General features: G+C 33.9%; 1 pseudogene; it reads right to left on the reverse strand.

The window, feature by feature from the left end:
* LOC104750180 lies at positions 1,891–5,283 on the reverse strand (annotated as a pseudogene).

Genomic DNA, 18,957 nt, shown 5'->3' on the forward strand with positions numbered 1-18,957 from the left:
AATTGGCAAAGTAAATCAAGAAGAGTTAAGAGCTGGCGTGGAAGTTCAGAAGTAATGCATGTTCCAAGAGCTAAATGCATAAGAGGGTGCAAGGAGATAATAAGAGAAAAAGGCGAAGTTGTCTATGATTAGACAAAGAGAACGCAAGAAGATAATGGATGGCGAAGAAAGCATTTCTATGCTAAACCAAGGCAGAGAAAAGTAATATTTCTCTAAGCTAAGCAAGGGCAAAGGAGAGAGCATCGTATCCTAAATGGCGATTAAAGAGTGCAAGGTGTAACCCAAGCCTTGAGAGGAAAAGAATTAAAAAGGAGTTGATTTGCGAAGTCAACCAAGGGAGGATCAGATGTGAGTAGCATTTGAGACTAGTAAAGTTTCTATTGATCCAAGTATGGCGGAAGGATGATGAAATCATCAAGAGGAAAGCTAAGTGGAGCTAAAGAAATTGAAAAAGGAGTTGTTGTTTAAATACTATGTTGTTTTTGTGGATGATTTCTCAAGATTCACTTGGTTCTATCCTATGAGAACAAAATCTGAGTTTATTCCTATCTTCAAAGTGTTTCAAACAATGGTTGAGAATCAATTCAAGACTAAGATCAAGGTGTTTTATAGTGATGGAGGTGGAGAATTTACAAGCAATCTCTTTAAACAACATCTGTCTGCTCATGGAATTATTCATAGAATTTCATGTTCTTACACTCCTCAACAAAATGGGATTGCTGAGAGAAAACACAGACATATAGTAGAGCTTTGTCTATCTATGATGTTTCATAGTAATACTCCTCTTCATCACTGGGTAGAAGCCTTCTTCACAGCAAGCTTCATCTCTAATCTTCTTCTATCTTCAAATTTAAAAAATTGCAGTTCCTTGAAGCCTAGTCAACACTCTCAAGTGAAGACTAGGTTGACTATACCTGCAACACCTCCTCTGCTCCCTAACAAATTTAGTGTCTTACGAGATAAGGATGATGACTAGTCTCCATAGCTGTCAGCACATTGTATTGCCAATGTATAAGATAACCTAAGTTTATAATAAAGAATCAAGTTTTCTCAAAGTTTCTCACTTTATATTCAAGTACAACACTATCACTTTTTTGTTCTTATTTTTATTACGTGTTTTAAAACATGATTTTTGGTTTTATTGTTGTTAGGATAAAATTATTTCTCTATCCACCACTGACATGATCACTAAGAGTCAATTTCTTTGATCACATTCTCACTCTATCTCAAATTCAGGTGGTTGCTTCACATACATTTCTTATGTGATTTCGCCATTTTAAAATGCTGACTTAACATCTATTAAGTTCCAATTGTTGTTTTGTGCAGCAAGTGTTATAACCAAAGGTTTCTACATAATCTTTTCCATAGGTTTGAACTTTGAATAATTCCTCTAACCTTTACTCTTACCTTTAGATTGTATCATCAAAATAAGCATATTGTATTTCCTTATCTATCAGCATGCTCTTTGCCATATTCAGCAGAGTGATACAACTCCGTTTTGTTATCGACTTATCGTGGGTATACCACAGTAAATTGCTTTTCAATTCTATTAATATTATCTTCAAGAAACTTAATGAATGAATTGCTCTATACATTAGGTCTAGAGCTCCCTCACTCCTTCGTTATGATATTTTATTGTTTACCTTTGACACATGCCTGACCTTATGAATGATTTTTAATTTGGGTATGTTATGTATTAAATTACATTACTACAATATCTCTCGTGCCTTTCATGGCTCTAGATACGCCATGGTTCTTTAAGATAAAAAACACATTTAACTAATGCAAAGCAACCTTACACAGATTGATGAAACCAACTGAATCCTGGTGAAGTATGAGTCTTTTTGAGGCAAGTATGAGACTTTTTGAGCAAGTATGAGATTTTTTGCAACCATAGATCAAGTAAAGAGAGTCTTATGAATTGATACAAGTGAAAAAAGTAGGAAATTAAACTGTTACTTTAAGTGAAACATAAAATACTTATTTGGAAGCATCCTCTATACGATATGAAATTTGCTTCTCAGCTTGTAATTCTAGAAGCCTCGAGGTTGATCTCCTTTTGTCTTCAGCATCTCCAGGTATGATTTCATAATCTTCTTGTCCGATTCATAATAGGATTCCATCCTATTCAAAGGTCTCATGTCAAGATCAATGAAGTGTACCTGCCCACGACGTAGACCGTCCTCAGTTGCATTGTGAGAGAAACAATTCAACAAAAGAGAAGATTTAGTTTCGGGAAAGTAATTTAAAAATAAAACATGTACCTTGTACTCAAAATCTTGCTTTGTTGATTCAAGATGAACATTACCGTGGGAAGAGGAACTTGAAAGACCAGTCTCTGTTGATCTAATACTTACCAATTACACTACAATCCGTTGCAGTAGAAGATATTAGATAATTCTTCAAAATATTTAGTTTTTCATCTTGTGGCATTGCATGCATGGCACCAAATTGATTTGACAATTTACTCTTTTCCAACTCTTGGCATGCTTTTCATGGCTGGTCAATTAAGTCATAGTACGCGTGAATCACTGCCTCGATGTTATATTTGTCAAGCTTTTGAACGTCTAGAAGCTGATCTAGAGCTCTAGATGCGTAAATAGTTTCAGCAACAAGCTCTATGAAACTATTTGCACGTACGCTGTCATCTTTGGTTTTGATGATACCTTTGAGTATATGCTCGAAAGCTAATTCATCCTTCGAGGTTGTTATGCATTTGCTACCACGGAAGCCTCCAAAAACCAGAGAACCGTTCAAGAACACACGGAAATTGGTCTGAGGAGTCGCGTAGAGTGCTTTTACTGCCTTGTGTATTCTATCTTTGGATCCAGAGAAAAGATCTAAGGTATCATATTCACTGATTTCTAATATCTGTGACATGGCTCTAATGTGTTAGCTTCAGATTTGGAGTGTGGATTTAATATGGGATGTAGAAGAAAGAGTACCTCGTTTTCCTTAAGCTTCCGAACTTGGTACATTTCGAAAAGAGGTATACTCTTCTTAATAAGATTTTCTTCCGATATGAAACTTGAAGATGGAAGAAATCCACATTTGGGCTATTTCATCAGAGTGAATACATATCAGTCAAAAAAAAAGCAATAAAGTATATAGCTAGCCAAAATGTAAGAAATTAAAGACAGGATAATTAATGATAATGAACACCTTTATTTCAACAGTTAAACACGGTACATGATCCTCAACATGACCTGAAAGCATAGGAGATCATTAACTCGGGCGACATGTATCTTATAAACCAAAAAAACAACATACAAGCTCACATCAACTTATATTTGCATTCAAGTAAAACAATGAAAAGAAACAGCATCATTAATAGTTGATTACACAAAATTGATTTACCGTGGGAGAAATGTGTCAAATCATCCAAGATAAGCACGGAAGTGCGGTTAGTATCCACACTAGATGCATTATCTCGCCGAGAAATATGCTGAGATCTCACCATTTTCTCAATAGACTCAAGAAACTCCGTTGCTACAAGACGACGAATCTGCAACATTCCCAAATCATCAAAACTCAAAACCCTTTAAAACATCCCAAATTCAACTTCCAGATTCTTGTAACTGTTAGAATGATTATGAAAAGGGAAACAACATACTCCAGCATTAACATGTTTGTGACCCAATAAAGGTCTCATGACATGTTTGACAAACAAATAGTCCACCATATCCTTGTTTTTGGCAAGATACAAGATCCTTTATCCCTCCCCAAATAATATTTTCGAGACTAGTAAGACCATTTCCACTTGTGTCTCCTCCATTTTCATTCCCATTCTTTAGTGTTTTCTTTATCCTCATCACCTTTCCCAACTTCACATATATACCATAAGAGAGAAAAAAACAAAACAAGATTGCAATCAATGTTATATATTTCGTCTTAATTCCAAAAACGATAACATTAAGGCAACATATAATAATCTTTGGGATTAACTAGAAACATATTCAAAGAGAAGACTAACGAAAGTGGGAGAGGATCCAGTGTAGGAGAGAACCAAATTAATAGCTCCTTCGCCTCTATATGACCAGTTAACTGCATCTTTTGGTTCCAAAACAATTTCCTCCATCTGAATACAAACACCACAACACAGGTTAACAAAAAACATATTTTACATAACATTCACTACGTATCTTTTGAGCAATGATCAAATGGTAAACAAGCTGGGTAGCTCACTTATAAGAACGATTAAGAAATTATCGCGAATGTAACTCGATGAGTATATAAAAAATAAAACTTGATTAGGAGACTCCCCTAATAGTTTCTAAGTAGTATGAAAGAATAAGGCTATACGTACTCGTGACAAACAATTGAACATGGACAATCGCCAAAAACTTCGAAACAATGCAATATTGGGACGTGTATTTTTCAGGTGGGAGACCAGGACATTTTGTATGGTCCCCTTCCAAATGTCACTCGAACCAACGAACTTTAATATATATTAGACTTTCATATTTGATTAAATCTTAAAATTGGCGATGACGAGTTTTATATATGTGACATACATTGATCTTGTGTATATTGTTACTCACACTTTTTTTTTTAGCTCACACATTACATAGGTATAAAATATGTTTTCAGTGATAGGAATTCACATTGAACAATATTAAATTTTGATGTGTGTTGTTAGATGAAAAAAGATTCATTTAAAAATCTATGTTAACAGTTTCATTATTGTAGATTTATATAGTTCGCCTCCTATCTACACTCATGTCTTCCGGAACAGACTTTCAAGTCTCAAGGAAATCACAACCAATTTTTTTTTCTACTCTTTAAACATTCTGAACTTTTAGCTAAGGTTATAGTCATTGTACAAAGGATTTTTTTTGGGTTGAATAAATTAAAAAAAGTTTTATATAGCAGAGAGTCAAAAAGTAGCAATGGTCCATATCATGGATCGAAACATTTTATATGACTGAAAAGCTTGAGAGAAAAAATAGAGATGTAGTTCACCTAAACAAAGAAATTTGTTAAGAATTAAAAGAAAAGAAAACAAATAAACAAAAAAAAATGGCACTAACCTTTTGGATCTTGATGGTGCCAAAAACTCTTCTCTAGCCGATGTTTAGGAAGAAGAGAGATGCTATGAGTTTTGAGGACTGCTCTTGGGGGAAGTTCACACCTAAATAACTAAGTCTCTGCTTCAGACTTTTGGAGTCATCGTAATTTTTTAATTAAATCCTAAGTAATCGGAATTATAATAAAATTATGTTACAACAACTACTCAGAAGGCTCCTAGAGCAACAACTACGGTTTCTATATTATCTTCAATAGCAGCCTTAATTTCACGGAACTTGTCTATGATACATTTCGGGAAAATAATGACTAGCTTTACAAAATCATATTCCTATTTTAAAATGATGAAACCAAAGGCCAGTAGTCCTCAACGAGACGACGACTATCATAAAATAGTCAATACCACACTTCCTTTATAAATAAATATTAATTGCAAGATGAAAAAAATATTGATTGCATTACATGTATCACTAAATTCAAAATTTGTCATGCGCTGTAACACAGTTTCTTTCTTAATATACATTTGATACTAACTAACTTCATATATTTTTAATATCAGTTTGTGTTTCTAAGTGTGATGTGGGACTAGACATCCATAGGTGAACCCACAATCCTGAGAATTTTACCATGGGTTCTCATACTATATTAGTAAACATAAATTCTAATTTAAAACTAATTAGCAATGAATAGAAAGACTCATGTACTATATTGCCTTACAATTCTCTATTCTCTCGATGTGGGATACTTGAATTTGGATTTTGTTATATATTGCCCTATAAGATCATCTATAGCAACAATAAAATAAAACGACTAACCTCTTTTGACTCTTAAATGGCGCCGAGAAACTTTCCTACTCCTGGACCTTTAGGAAGAAGAGATACATATGTATATGCTTTTGAGTTTTGAGGACTTATATAGTGGAAGAATGAGAATCACACCTTACTAGACGTTTTACTTCAGGGTTCAAGTCTCCATGTTATTGATCTTCTAAAAACGACAAATTACTTTTTAACGTAACTCCAAGCAGTGCCGGCTCTGAGGGTTCAATGTTCAACAAATATCCAAAGACCGATTGAGAAAGTGTACATAAAAGAAGTTTAGACATCTATATTAATCGGTGACAAAAAAAAGACACCTATATTAATATTTTAAAAAATAATTTGAAAAAAAATCTTCAATTATAAGAATGTCATTATTTAAAAGGGATTATTTATAAGGCAAAATAGGTTAGTACAATAAGAGGATATATGAAATAGAGACATAATTATAAGTTTATGTATCAAAACAATTGTTTGTTCAAAAGAAATAAAACTATCCATATAACCAAATACAATATAATTTTTTAACATTAATTATTAAATTAAAAATATTCATACAATGTTTCACAATTACTTTTATAGATTACTAGATTAGGACCCGCCCGATGTGCGAGTTTAGAGTTTTTAAAATAAAATAAAATTTAACAAAAAATATAAAATAAATATTTTTAGTAAGTAAAAACTATCTATAAAAATAAATTGATAAATGGAGTTGTCCAATGTGATATTTGGTGTAAAAGGTGCGACTCTGCTATTGAGACTATTAATCATGTTTTCTTTAAATGTCCTCGCTCGTGTGAAGGAGTAAACCATATGAGTCGGTATACTTGAATTTGGATTTTGTTTCCTGATCAACTTCTTCAATTACCATGGATTTTATGGGCAATCTGGAAGGCCATAAATAAAAAAAGTTTTTGAAGGTTTAGAGATCGAGGCGAATAATATAATTGCTCAGGTTTGGACGATAAGTGGGAAGAGGCGCTCTCTTTTACGGTGGTCATGTCAGCTCCATCTCCGTCTTCGGATGTCTAGGTTTCTTCATCTGGTTGTCAGATTGATGATTCTTGGAAATCAACCAATGTGCATTCAAGATTGGGCTGGTGGTGTTGTGTTGGTGAAGAGCGAACCTTGTTGTTGGGGGCCAAGTATCTAAGACGGAGACCCTCCACACTACATTCGAAGTTAGAAGCGTTGTTGGGGATCATGGAGCGGATATGTGCTGCAGGGATCGTTTGTCAACATTTCGAGACTGATTGTGCTGAGTTACTCACTATTGTACAGTCCCTGAAGATTGGCCTTCCGTCTCCAATATGCTCAATGAGTTTAACTCGCTGGAGTCCTTCACACTATTCTATATCTCTTGGATCCCGTGTGCGTCAAATACGAAGGCAGATTGTCTTGCCAGTGCATGCTTTGCGTTCTCTTAGCTCTGAAGTTTCTTTTGTAAACCTCTTCCCTCCATCTTAGACAACTAATCGAGGAATTTCCTTTTAATTTATTGTTTGGTTGAAAAAAAAAGCAAATAGATACACTTTTAGTTAAAAAAAATAGTTGTAGAACACATTAAATAACCTGTTAAAATATACTCTTTAGTCTTTACTACTACCAATAAATTGTCTTTATGAATACATTAAATAACCTATTATATGTCTTTTCACTTTAACATTTTTACAGTTACAAAAACACATACGTTAAAATTATAAACACATATCTTATATATTATAATAGCAATCTTTTTGAACAAATTATTTGATTAGTGAAAAAAATATGAGAAGATCTATTTTTTTTTTACTTCAACCATCTTTTTCTTTATGTAAAGGTGAGTATTTACATTTTTTTAGAAACAGTAATTGTATATTTTCACAATCATTTTTTAATCTTATATAAAAAGTAATCCTTTTTCTTGTAAATTTAGCAACTTAAAATTAAAATAAATAAGTTATATTATAATTTCGAATTTTATGATATATGTATATATATAATTTCTTTAAAATGATATTTTTAAAATTTTAAAGATATTTTAAATTTTATAATTTTCTTATAATTGCCTTTTAATATTTTTAAAACTGTTATTAGTTTTGTTTTACATTTGGAAGTTTACAAAGGTTTTTTCGTCTTTAAAAGATTTTAATAAAATTAAGTTCTCTTTTCTCTATTTACTTTTATATAAAACCTTTTTATGGTAGGTTTGCAATTTTACATTTTTTTAATTTTAATAAATTTAGAATTGACATGTGTCAACATCTGAATGATACAATTGACATGTGTCAACATCTGAATGATACAATTGACATTTGTTACGATCTTGTTAATGAGTAACTTCGATATCAAATGATACAATTAACATGTGTTACGATCTTGTTAATGAGTAACTTCGACATCAAACTTTATATAATAAGATTTGTAAATTTTGTTAAGTTTTAAAATTATGATTCTTCTTTATTCATTTTTAATTGCTTTAAATCATCGAATCATATATAATAGTAATAAAAAAATACATTAAAAAATTCATGTGTTATGATTCAAGTTTTTAAAAACGGGTTTATATTTATTGTTCATTGCAGAAAAATGTGTGATTAACATTTCATACTGGAACGCTTTTAACCCCCCGATTGTTACCTCTTAGTAGTCCCAATGTCTACTCCCAATCCATAGGCCCCACATCTACTTTCGGTCCATGGACTCACTCATATCCGACCGCAAGTTTGCTACGCCTGGGAGAATTTAAAGACTTGTTTACCGTTCATACAAATCAGCACCTAATCTGTCCTTTTGTTTTGTCCTCACTCGCACAGTTCCGACAATCACTTCTTGGAAGGTCACCCATTCTGAAACTATTTCAGCTCAAGAACGCTTAACTCTGGAGTTCTCTCAGGACCCTTGACCAAAAATATAATTGCACTTAGGTGACATAGCTGGCCAAATCAATTCTTTTAAACCTCTGCGCAAACCGGAATGTCACAATTTGACTTAGTAACATATCGCAAAGTCTTTGTTGTGCACCAAGACTGTCACCCTCGACGGTGTGAGTCCACTCGACTCCACACTTGTCTCGGTTCGGTTCTGGTACCACTTGTAGTATAAAGTAAAGTAACTCTAATAGAGTAGGGTTTCTCTTCAATGTAGTATTCTATTTTTTACTCTAAAAAGAATTATTCTAAAATATATTCTATTTCTATTTTATTATTAATACCTTTTATTTATAAATTTTACAATTCAACTCCATATTTCTTTTGTTTGCTAAACTTTTACATTCATTAAATTAAGAAACTTATATTACATCATATAAATAATCAAAATATACTTTATTTTTGTGTTGCTTATTTTGCTTACTTTTACTTTTGTACTTGTTTGTTTAGTTAATTTTATAAAACTATGTATATTAAGTGTATTTCATTCTCGTTATAATAAAAAGTTATTAGAAAATTAGTTACATTACGTAGATATCTCATTGACAAGCCCATGATACTATCCATGTTTGTTGAAAACATTTGTGTTTGTAAGTTGCATTTGTTGTTCAGTTGTTGTCCGTAGCATAAAGAGTTATTAAACAAAAGAAATTTAAATTTAAGGGACTAAAATATAAATAAAAAAGTTTATCTCTAAAATAGAGTTACTTTGACATAAATCTAGCAATTAATTGCTAGATTAACACTCCACCCTATCAAATAATTAGAATGACACAATTTTTATGTAAAATGACTCAGAAATTAATTGCTAGATTAACACTTCACCCTATCAAACCCAGAAATTTTGTTTTTTTTTTTATTTTTTTTTGAAAAAAACAAAAAACCTAAAAATTATAATGTTTAATATTTTGATTTAAAATATGATTAATTAAAAATATAAAATGATTAAAAAATATGATGTTTATTTTTAATATAATATATAAAAAATAAAAAATGATTTAAAATATAATATTCAAAAATTGTTTATAAAAATATTATGTATAAAGATATAATGTAAAAATATGAAGTTTAAGATTGTATAGTTTAAATAAGTTTTATAAAAATTATAATGTATGAAATTATAACTAAAAAATAATGTATAGAAAAATGTTAAAATAAGATTTATGAAAATATAATATAATATATGAAAATATGATTTTGAATATGATGTTAATTTTTAATATGATTTAGGAAAATGAAAATGTATAAAATATGCTTTAAATATATGAGTTTAAAAATATGATTCATAGTATGATTTATAAAAAATATAATTAATAACAATATTACTGAAAAATATAACTTAAAATAAATCTGTTGTCACTGTATTTACATTTTACATCTAATAAATCTGTTATCAAACACCAGAATTTTGGAGGGAAACAAAAAAACTGTCATAACATAAACAAATCTGCTATAACATATGATATTCACATAGGTCATTTTAGCAATTTAAAAAAAATATTATAAATCTATTATCAAACGACAGTTTTTTAGTTAAATTAAAAATCTGTCGTAACTTAAAACAAATGTGTTATCAATAGAGGTCAATCTAGTAATTATTTTTCTACAGAAAAATATGTCTTAACATGACAGAATTTTAATCAAAAAAATAAATCTGAAATAACTGTGTAAAATAAATCTGTCAGACATTATATCAAATTTGTCATATATTATAAAAGTCTGTGGTGAAAAATAAATTTGTCATCAATTATAAATCTGTAATAACTGTAGTTAAAAAATCTATCGTCCAAAATAAGTCTGTCATACAAAAATAAATCTGTCACAACTAGTCCGACATACTTTTGAAAATATTTTAATTTTCTAAAAAAAGATTATGGGAGAGTAAATTTGCTTTTTTTTCCTAACAAAGCAAAAAGGGTATTTTAGGCAAAAAATAACTCATATAGCTCTCACATTTTATGAGTTATTTTAGTAATTAAGCTCTTTTACAAGGATACAATTTTGTCTCGGCTCTTACTCAACCTATTCTACCCAATAAGATTGATTCCGACTAAGAATGAATCTAAGACTTTCTCTTTTCTATCTAACACAACAGCCTGTGTAGATCTAAGAGAAGAAAACCAACCCTCTCTCTTTTTATCTATAAGAGAATAAAACCAACCCTCTCTCTTTTCTATCTATATGAGAAGAAAATCAACCCTCTCTCTTACAAACAACTGGTACTTCTTTCATAATGGAATGCATAATAATGCCTCTCCTTCACGAAAACCTTTTACGAGATCCCCAATATGAATTGGCAAGACATGCAGCTGTTTTCCACTGACTCTTGCTTAGATAAAGTATTAATCCTTTATACATTCTAGGAATTCCATGTCCTGTTATGATGCATGTCCTTGTATCTGATCAACACAACTCACCAAACATATTAGATCTCACAAACACCAATGAATTTTCTCAAAAACATGTGTTGATCAAAGTCTAATGGTTTTGTAAACAAATTAGCAATTTGCAAATCAGTGCTCTAATGTTCTATTACTATCAGATTCTCCACAACTACTCTATGAATAAACTCATATTCAGGGTCCTGCAATTTAATTTTAGTATCTAATACATGATGGGTCTACAACAATATTAGCAAACAAACAATTATCACACAAAAATTGAAGCATGGTCTAAGAATGTATCGTACGCTGTTCTCAATTGTTTGATCCTCATCAGGTGACTGAAACAGGTTCCCAATGCAGTAACCTTAGATTCAATAATTGAACAAGGTAACTTAACAAGCTTCTGAGCGTAGGAGAAGATCAGCTTTTTTACCAGAAGGCAATAGCCATGAGATCCTTCACGGTGATTCAGAGAGCAATATCTCTTCAAGATTCTGCTAGCTCCTTTCGTCAAGATCAACCAGCTTGCAAGAACATAATAGACGAGTGGTTTGCTGGTACAACACATCTTCAGACGACTAATCTGCCCACCGTGCCAGTTACCATTTACACAATCTCTTGAATCATATTCTAAGATAGAACATTTCCAACTCCCATGGGTGTGGCTTCATCTTCACTTCCTTATAACTATCATACACTAATCAAACCTTTGGCATACTAATGAACACCTCAAAACCTTGCAATTTCTCCAAGTAAACAGTCTTCTGAAAGAAGCCATTACTAGCAATCCTCGTGTTGAAGTGCAGGGGTTGCATCTAGCAAACTCTCCTTAGAGCTTTGTATGACAACCCATGCCTTGAAGACCCACAACTTGTCCACGTTTGTCTCTTCTGTTCTTGAAGACCCACAGACAATTGACTTCATTCAGCACAATAATTTTAACAGCAAGAGTATGACCTACAATGACGTCTATCGACCTAGGTGCCACCTCTATAGCTTCACCCGTCTGAGATACATCACATTATTGCAGTTTGAATCCATTTGCAAAGCTCTGACTTGTATAGTAACAATGACATGGTCATTTGTTCAGATCTTCGACACTCCACAATACCAACAACGACGCAGTTTCCCTCTCAGGTTGTTCACAACAATCATATGTTTAGTCTTCTGCAAGTTGAACTCAGACACCCGTTTCAAAACATCACCTCCGTTTTGCAGCACTTCTGTTCCATGACTTATGTATGAAATCTTCTGACCATTCAAAGACCCATTAACTGCACTCGTGACACCGCTTACGTTTCCTCCATGGTTCCTTATACCAAATTTTGAAATCATAGTACCTTTGTGAGTGATCAGCCCCCTACACAGATCTTTTGCCCCTTTACTCAGCTTCTTATTATTCCTTAGCTGATCCTCAAGGCGTTATCTCAACAAAGACGAAATGACTTTTTCCTCAGACAACAATTTCTCAAGTGTGAAGACTCTACAACGCAGCTCTTCCTTCTCGGACACCAGATCATAATTCTCCTTCTTCTGCAGAATCAGATCCTTACACAGAGCGATGACTTGTTTCTCAACAGATATGCCACCCACATCAACCTTAGGCTTCAAAATAGACTTCTGATTCTCATCGTCTTCTTTGGCTGAATCAATATCACTCCATGTCAGACAAGGTTTCGTATGACCACAACCATGACAGTTGTAACACTTCAACACGCTTCTTATTTCAAGTGCAGAACATTCTGATTGGAAGTGTCCATAACCTTGATAATCAGATCTCTGAGATTCTTTCTCTGCACCAGATCTGGATGATGAAGATTGATACTGACGTTGTACACCATTCAGCCTTCTGAACTGCTTCTTGCTCAATACTTCCTCATTACCTTGAACAGACGTCTGAGTTTCTACAGTCTTCAGAGTGAATGATTCATCAACCTTCTTATCATTCTTTCTCGTCTTCAGTTCATTTATCTGAACTAATTTCAGACACGGATCAACCTTCTGTTCACCAGAACTTAAAGCACATTTACCATCAGATTTGTGAGAAAGATATCCATGAGATAAGCTTCTGAGAAATTCCTTGACAAACCTCCTATCCTTGTATACCTTCTTCACCCTTCTGGTTTCCTTAGAGAAGGCTTCCAAAAGATCCCAAGCTTCTTTCGCCGACATACACTCTTGCACCATCGCGAAAAGATCCATTGGCAAGACTCTGAAAATAGTAGATAGCGGTTCAGCGTCCTGTTTTCCCTTTAACTTGTCTTCAGCCGTCCACAGCTTATAAGGCTTTATTACAGTTTCTCTTCTAATGTTCGTAAATGTTGGAAGTGACCATCCATCTTCAACAGCGAACCACGCTTTCATATGACGACTCTGTATCATTTGTCTGATCTGTGTTTCCAATCATCATAATGCCCAGCGTCAAGCATTAGCGAATTGTTCTCATCAACGAACTTGTAACGCCCGCGAACCAATTTCTAGAATTTTGGTTAGGGTGTCGATCGACACCACATGTGGTGTCGGTCGACACCGTTTGCTGACGGTTCGATTGGTTCGATTTTAATCGTCCGGTTTGCGTGGTTAGTTTAAGAGAAGCCCTAAACTCGAGTTTAAAAGGGGAACTCGACTTATTTCTTCTTTTTAGCCGTTTTTGGACAGAGAAGCAGAGAGAAGAAGGAGAAAACGTTTTTGAGAGAGATTTGTGAGATCCTTTGTTGTTCTTGAGAGATCTATTGCTGTGGAGTGAAGATCTTGTGTTAGGAACGAAGGAGAAGGCTTCTAAGTGTTGGATTCGTCATTGTTGAGTGAGAATCTTCCTGCAAAAGAGGCGAGTGCTTGACCATGGCTGATCTAAGCCTGAGATCTCTGTTGTTTTGGCTGTTTCTTTGTGTTTGTGGTGTTTTGCTTGTGTGGGTTGGTTGTTTTCATGTTCCCATAGGTTCCTGAGAAGTTTGGAAGAGTTTGGGAGGGTTTGGAAGCGGTTTGGAATGGAGGTTCGTCGTTCTGCTTCGTGAAGATCGATTCTGGTCGCGTCGACACCAGTGACACGTTAGCGTCAGTCGACACCGACTTAGTGTCGGTCGACACCGACTTAGTGTCGGTCGACACCAGACTTAACCGAGTCTTGTTTTCCTGGTTTGTTGTGTTGTTTCTGTTTTGGTTGTTGGCTTTAATAATAGAATCTCAGTTGCTTGTGTGTATAGCCCAGTAGATGGGAGGATGGCCTCACTGAGTGTTTATTAAATACTCATGCATCTCAATTTGTGTTTGCGGTGAAGGTAAAAGCAAGTGTGAACGTGGAATCAAGGTGATGAGGAGGAGGATGATCTAGGGTCTCATTTGTGTGTTGTTGGTTATTTATGGTTATGTGTTGGAATCTTGGTTAGAGTTATGATAGGTTGTTGGATAGAAAGGTTAGGAATGTTATTGTATTAAGGATATGTTGGTTTGGTATTGTTTGTACGTTTCCGCTGTGTAAGATGGTTATGGCTGGTTTAAATGATGTTTTGTGGTTTGGGTTGATTTAATTAAGTAGTATGGGATGCTTAATTATATATATAGTATTTAAAAAAAAAAAACGGGTCGGGTCGTGTCAGAACTGTTGTGGATTCTCCATACCTCGTCTCAAGATCTCACATGTTGAAAAAGATAAACAATTCTTTTATCAAGCGTCTGCTCTGATACTAATTGTAAAGGTATAGAGAAACACAACTCACTGATTCACACTTGGAACGCGCCAAGCCAACGCGTCTCTATTCAATCTTATTAACAAAATTTATCTTTTACAAGGATACAATTTTGTCTCAGCCCTTACTCAACCTATTCTACTCAATAGGATCTATCTCGACTAAGAATGAATCTAAGACTTTCTCTTTTCTATCTAACACAACACCCTGTGTAGATCTAAGAGAAGAAAACCAACCCTCTCTCTTTTCTATCTAAACTCTCACCAGTGTAGATCTAAGAGAAAGATAAAATAATCCTCTGCACACTTAATCACCTCCCTGATTAACGTCACAGAGAACTGGGAACACACCTTGTAAGCCTTATTTTTCTGGCTTCGAAGTTTACAATTGTATCAATATTCTAGAGTGCTCAAATTGGCTTGTGGCCTACTCCTAGAATATATATACACAACTTGAGAAACCATAGAAGGCGAATCTCCAAGTATCATGGGATAAGGAAACTATTTTCTCTCAAACTTATCTTTTCCTTATTTGTTGTAGAGCATATTCTTCATATCTCCAAGGATAAGGAAACTGCTTGCTGCTCAAGTTTATCATTTCCTTAATTTCCTATGGAGAATATTCTTCATATCTCCAAGAACAATCTCGTCTCTATCTTCGATGCCAAGTCATCAACTTTCCTCGACACATCATCACATCGTATCACGTCTTGCCACGTCAGCTCACACATCCACGTTAGCAACTCGAGCGTTTGTGATCTGATGCACTTTCTTGATTGATACAATGCTCTGTTCGGCACAACGACTTGTTCCTCACAGCGAGTTGTTCCAGAATCTGCATTTACATCCATGACAAGTTTGAGCGACATGCTTTAAGGAAGGCTCGTAAAACAGCAACTACTTGTGGAGTCTTCTTCTTCCAACTTTTCTCTAAATACATTTCACGGAAAATATTGACAGTAATCCTCCTCGACGACTACGTTTGTACATTTCACGGAAATATTGGCTCGTAAAAGACACTTTAGTGATTCATCAACTACTGGTTTCATGTGCAATCCTTAGCCGATGCAGATGCAGTAATTGAGAAGTCATGGGATAAAGAATCAAGTACATGAGGAGCTGCTTGGGTTCTAAGAAACGAGAAAGGGGAAACTCTTATGCATAGTCGAAGATCCTTTGCTTCAGTTTTCAGCAAGATGGATGCTAGTCTTCTATGTTGGTTATGGGAAATTGAAAGTTTGAAAAGCCAATTTTGACAAGATTTTTTTCGTCTCCGAGGATTCAGCTCTTATAGGAGCTGTTCAAAGACCTCCAGCTTGGTCATCTTTCAAGTTTCAGTTATTCTGTAGGAAGTGTCCTGCAAATTTTTTTGCAGTTGAAACTGTTGTTAAAAGAAAGAAGCTTCGTAACCTTTTTGTTTTTCATAGTGCTTCTATTCGTTTATAGAGTCTCTCAGGGTGGCTATTTTGATTGTCCTTGCTTCTATTTTGTTTTGCCGGTTAGTGGGTGCTTTTGTAAAGTTATAAACGCTTAACATCCTTTCTAATAATATTAACCAGTGGAAAAAAAAAATAAGGTGATTCGTCAACTACGTTTCGTGAGCCCATGGTTTTGTTTTTACCCTTTTCACACGCACTATTATAGTTTATTGTCGTCAACCTTTACATTATAAGTTTAAACCCATAAAAAGGTTTATATGATGAAAGAGTCCATTACATTTAAAATCTAATTGACCCAATAAAACAGTACAACCAGAAAAACAAAATGGGTTAATAAGGGACCCATGTGCAACACATATAATACATATATATATATATATGACTATTTAATATTAATTTTGCTAATATAAGGACACATATCCTCTTCATCACTATGTATCCAATGATTTATTCTCTTCGGTCATGAAGCTTTTCTCGCAGGAGTGCTTGATGGTCATGTACTTCGGGGTTACAAAGAAGCGATGCAAGATGAACTTTGGAATAATGGTATGGTTTTTGATGTAGATGCCTTGGAAGAACTAAATTCATGGAGTATTGTGGATTTACCACCGGGTAAAAAGGCTATTGGCAGTCAGTAGGTTTTTAAAATTAAGTATAACGTTGATGGATCTATTGACAGATATAAAGCACGTTTGGTGGTGCTTGGTAATCATCACGTTGCTGGTGAATATTATGATGAGACTTTTGCTTCTATTGCTAACATATCTATTGTAAGTAGCTTGTTGAAAATAATTTCATCTAAGAATTGGGAAGTATATCAAATGGATGTCCACAATGATTTTCTTTATGGTGATCTCGATGAAGAAGTTTATATTAAGCTTCCATTGGGGTTTCGGACTTCTTATCCACAGAAAGTGTGTCACCTTCACAAATTGCTTTATGGTCTTAAACAAGCGCCTCGTAGTTGGTTTTCAAAGTTTGATAATGCATTGACCACATTTGGGTTTGTTCAATCTTATGGAGATTATTCACTTTTTTCACTTACTCGCTCGTGGTGAGAGAGAGCTTCAGAGTGGTTGTCTATCTTGATGATTCATTGGTCTGTGGTAATGTTATTCCCACTCTCATTAAATTTAGGATGTACTTGAGTAGTTTGTTTCATATGAAAGATCTCAGCAAAGCAAACTATTTTCTCGAGTTAGAAATAGCTCGTACTTCCGACTAGATCTTTTAATCCCAACGCAAATTTGATATTAGGGTTTTTGGGCTGTAAACCTGAGTTTACTCGTATGGAACAAGGTCATCATCTCAGTTTGGATACTAGTCCACTTCTTCCAGATCCTATGTCATATCCCCGCCTCGTTGGCCGCCTTATCTATCTTCTCACCACGCTTCCAGAATTATGTCATTGTGTGCATGTGTTGTCTCAATTTATGAAAACTCCTCGCGAGCCTCAATGAGAATAACCTCTTCGTGTTTTTCAGTTTCTTAAAGGGTCACCAGGTAAAGATATCTTCATGGAAGCTAATTCTGATTTGCACCTTAGTGTTTATTGTGACTCTAATTACGCTTCACGTCCAATAACAAGACGCTCTTTGAGCTCAAATATTGTGTTTCTTGGTGGATCGCCCATATCTTAAAAAACTAAGAAGCAACGTACCATCTCACGTTCTTCCGCTGGTCGAATTTATTGCTATGGCTCGAGCCACTGATGAAATAATTTGGCTTCATCAATTACTCTTGGATCTTGGTGTCCTTTAAAATACACCTTCTCGTATGTTTTGTGCAGTCAAGCAGCTATTCATATCGCGGCTAATTTTATTTTTTCATGAGCATACTAAGTACATGGAGGTTGATTGCTGTCACGTCGTTTGTGATGAAATTCAAGATGGCACAATTTCTACAACTCATGTACCCATGACGGAATAACTCACAGATGTTCTCACTAAGGCGCTCAAATGACCTTGATTATATATATTCTACATGACATATTGGATGAATAAGAAGGAACATTAATACAATAAAACTAGGATATGTTTCTTTACAGTGTTACACCTCTCCTTTAACATTCATGCTGGTATCAACATCAGATAAAATGAGTAACCAATCAAATTAAAACAATTAATACACATCAGCTTTTTTTTTGCCTAGGTGAACACATAATTGTCTTTTTCTTTCTATCATGGACTTCTTCTTCTTTCTTTCGATTCCAGTAGTACTTGAGTACTTGTTCTTCTATAAAATTAATTTTGCGTTCATATATATATATATATACTAGGTTCGGACACGCACGTACGTGCGGAGTTATTTTGCATAATTTTTTAAAAAGTATAATTGTCAAGCGATCAAACCCGTCTAATGTATCTGATTGCAACATTTAAATTTTTTTGACCCGAAAAAATTCCATTCTTCGTAATTCATATCTCCTATATATTAAAAGAGAAGCATTATGGAGAAAAAGCTGACGTGTCATATTTTAAAGCGCGAGTATTTTATATAGTAGATACGAGAATGTATTTTATCAAGGAGAATTCTATTATTTTGGATATTATTAGTTTTTAAGTAATATATGTGTCTGTAATTGATGGAGAAATAAAATTACAAAATTGTTTCATAATTGGTCTTAGTTATGATAGTATATCACTGGATTTTATAAATTTTAATTGGTCATTAGATCCCTATATATCTCAGCTATTG

Source organism: Camelina sativa, chromosome 16, assembly GCF_000633955.1.
Source record: "Camelina sativa cultivar DH55 chromosome 16, Cs, whole genome shotgun sequence".
NCBI classification, from domain to species: domain Eukaryota; kingdom Viridiplantae; phylum Streptophyta; class Magnoliopsida; order Brassicales; family Brassicaceae; genus Camelina; species Camelina sativa.